The 3,768-nt window shown below is 36.9% G+C and overlaps 1 non-coding gene across 1 annotated transcript; it reads left to right on the top strand.

Moving 5' to 3' along the window:
• Positions 1-2,090: 2,090 nt before the first annotated feature.
• On the top strand, positions 2,091-2,197 carry LOC144820549 (U6 spliceosomal RNA). Its single transcript, XR_013607838.1, has one exon. It is a non-coding gene; the product is annotated as a U6 spliceosomal RNA (small nuclear RNA).
• Positions 2,198-3,768: the final 1,571 nt, after the last annotated feature.

Here is a 3,768-nt window from a genome sequence, read left to right on the forward strand (position 1 = left end):
AACTCTACAATTGCTTCTTCATAACTCAATCTTTAAACAAAGACTCATTAATTCTTGCTCCATACCCAGTTCTAAAGATGATTTCTGCATCTTACTGTTGGCTACCTTCAATAAGATTCTCTTAAATCAGAGGTTCTTTGTTTATGTAAAATATCTATAAAACAACACTCCAGTTATTAACTGTTCAATAGTTTCCTTCTTAGAATAAAACAATATAGTATCAAGATTCTTTTTTCATACCTGCTCTTGACATTCATGAGGCCTGAAATGCTGCAAAACAGAAATAAAAAGAAAAAAAAAACAAGGGAAAACAAGTTCCTTTCAAAATGCAATTTCTACTTACATTACACAGATTATTTTAACATAATATGCTTTTTAGTTTTATAGCAATAAAGCTGCTGATACAGACTATGAACTTTTTTAGTCTTTAAATGTTCAAGCTCTTGAATGTCTTATTTATTTACCGATGTTCAAGTTGCTCAGGAAACGTAATTGTCTGAAAAGCTCCTGATCTGCTCATCATTTCCTTTACAAACAAATATTAAACTCTGAAAAACTTCTGATTTGCTCTTTGTTTCCTTTTCAAACAAATAATAAACTCTCCCATATTGCAATGCTATTTAAAGCTTACCGCAATTGCCTGCATAAAGGAAGCACAATACCATGAGTTGTGAGCGTTGCTAAGCAGCAAATTCAAGTCTCTTGTCTTTTTCTTTCTAGGAAATGGAAGGTGCTGGAGGGAAGGTTTTCTGCACACCCCAGGAACCCGAACTAGTCACAAAAGCTGCAGGAAGAAGAAGTCTGAAAGGAACTCCGAAGATTGACTAAAGACAGGTGAGTGTTGTGGTCCTATTACTGCAGCCCTACCATGGAACAACTGCTGGATGAGTCCTGCTGGAGAATATTGAACCTACAATAAGTCTGAAGTAAATAAGAATTCCACAGGAATATAATGAAACAGGGACCTGCAACCCTCCGAAACAGATAGGAGTTGAACCTTCTGATCTGTAGTCAGGCGCGTTATCCATTGCACCACTGGCCCCATGTAGACACACCCATCCTTTTGTCCTTAAGAGGGCTAGAAAGCATGTGTGTGTGTGTGTGTGTGTGTGTGCCCGTGCGTGTGTGTGTGTTTTAAAACACCATTCCATCAAACTTTTTAGCCACGTTTACGTCTCAAAATCAGAAGGCACAAGTAAACCCATCGGACTTCCTGAAATTCTGTTCTGTGAGGTTGTACAAAGGACTTTAGGAGAAGGAAGGACATAAAAGCTAGGCAAAATGGTCCTAGATCCAAGGAAATCTTTTAGATCAGACTCAGTTTCTTAAATAGTCTGCATTAACATAATCAGTTCCAGGTCTGTGTGGGGCTGAGCTTGAGAACTCCTTAGTAAGCAGGTGGGTACAACAAGAAGGGGTTTAATATTACAATACTGGTGAAAACTCAGACACCTTGTCGTAGGCTCACCTTGTCCAGGGACCCAAGCATGCTGCCTTTCCACTCTCAGAGCCCTTCACCAAACCTAGGGGCATTTTATCAAGACAGGCGATAGAATTATAGCTGTTTCAGCAGCAGAAAACTGCAGCTAAAAAGGCGATAATGGGCGTGATAATATGCTCTATGGAATTCCAAAAGAAGCCCATGTTAAATGTGAAGGACATCTAACATGGGCTTGAATTGGAATTCCATAGAGCTTATTATCATGCCCATTATCGCCGTTTTAGCAGCAGTTTTCTGCCGCTAAAACGGCAATAATTTTATCGCCTGTATTGATAATAGGACCCCTACTGTGCAACTGTTTCACCTTTAATATCACTGTTCCCCAGGCAGCGTGATGTCACAATGCTCCTTGTCTGCAGCCTGAACCATGAGCCTTTGCAACCCTGGCATAATCTACATACTTACGGTGTGTGAAGTCTTGGACCACAAATGCAGTAAAGAATAATGGATTGCTACTCTTCATACATTTTCGCCTATTGGCTCAGATTTGAATGCTTACTGGCCATCTGAGCATCTCTGCCAGGCCACCCTATGTCTGGAGACTGTAGATTTAGAGAGTTTATAAACATTGTCAGTTCATCAATAAAGTGTGCTCACTTCGGCAGCACATATACTAAAATTGGAACGATACAGAGAAGATTAGCACGGCCCCTGCGCAAGGATGACATGCACATTCGTGAAGCGCATTATATTTTTAACAGCTTTCAGGAGAGAAATGTTCTTTGTTTTCAAGACTAAAGCAATGTTCCTGATAGCGGGCGCGGTTTAAATACCTTAGCGCTCTGCCTATTTTCTAAACATGTGTGCATGTTTCTAAACTGTCATACGTTTTAGGTAAATTATCTGATTTTCTTTAGCACAAGCACACATGTTATAGGTAAATTATCGGATTTCCTTTAGCACAAGCACACTAGGCAAACAAAAGGTCAACTCTTGACAGTTAACACGTGTATGCTTTCAAGTAGCTTGCTTAGTAACACGTAAATCCGATGCAATTTGCTTTGTTTTGTTCATTAGTGAATAACTCCATGTGCTGAGCAAGTGCACAAACGGTTTCAACATTATAAAAGCAGGCATTTCAAGAAAACAACAGTGCCGTATGTTTAAAACCTTTAACGCCATTCCGATCGTCATTCCTGTCACCTATAACAGTACTATTTAAAGGAGAGAGAAAAGCAGAAATTAGATGAAGTAGAACATGTGACATTGATGAAAAAGTCTTCTAGTAAGAGATCAAAATATTTTTTGAAAGACTTTTAAGGACAGGAATGAATTTTGAAAATGCCAAAAATAGAAAGAGAAGTTGTAGCACCAAAAAGAATGAAATGAAAAAAGACAGATTAATGGAAAATCAGGTTATGAGAAAACAATCTATGTTGAAAGAAGGATGAAAGAATATAAGGACATTAGGAAATGAATGTATAAAAGTAGGGTACTACAACATTTATTGAAAGATTGCAAGAAATATAAAAGAAGATCTGTATTTTACAAGAAGAAACAACAGATTGAAAGAATAGTCGGAAAGACTTTTGAATTGAAAAGAGGATTGTTTATATTAGTATTAAAAAGAATGAAGAAGTTGAATAAAACAATGCAGTTTATGAAGGAGAAAAGTAAAGGAAAAAGACTGGTTAATAGAATTAACTTTTGCTAAACAAATTCGGGTGAATGGAAACACACTTCTAGTTCAGAACCGTTTTTTTAACGAAGACACCTATTTTCAACAAAATACATCAATTCATGCAGTTGATACCAGTGGTTGTTCTTTTGAGGTAAAAAATGGTTGTCCAATTGAAAAAAAAATGATTGCTAGAAATGTGGCAGAAGTAATCACTGAAGAAATTCAAGGGAGACGTTTTCAAGCTCCAGTGTATACATGCGATTGTTTGTAGTATACAACAGGAATCTACTGATATTTTACAAAACGTTTTATGAGTGTATAGCAAAAGAAAGTGTTAAACAGAAGATTAAGATGTTGCAACAACTAGATCCTTGTAAAGTGAGAAAAATACTAGGTTGAAGGTTCATTCTCTGGCTTGTCTTTCTAGAAAAGTGTGTCAAAGTACTTTTCATCATTTGAGTATGTTAGCAGTATATCACTCTGAAATGCCGAAGTTAGTAAAAATATTGTACTATGTAAAAAGTCCTGCATTATGTTTAAGTGAAATAAACACTGCTCTTTTACATGGTTCACAATCGGATATAAAAAAAAGTTTGTGATGACATGCAGTTTTGTTTCTTTGGTCCTGAAGAGGAGTGTAGAGAAA

The sequence above is a fragment of the Lissotriton helveticus genome, chromosome 2_1 (assembly GCF_964261635.1).
Source record: "Lissotriton helveticus chromosome 2_1, aLisHel1.1, whole genome shotgun sequence".
Classification (NCBI taxonomy): domain Eukaryota; kingdom Metazoa; phylum Chordata; class Amphibia; order Caudata; family Salamandridae; genus Lissotriton; species Lissotriton helveticus.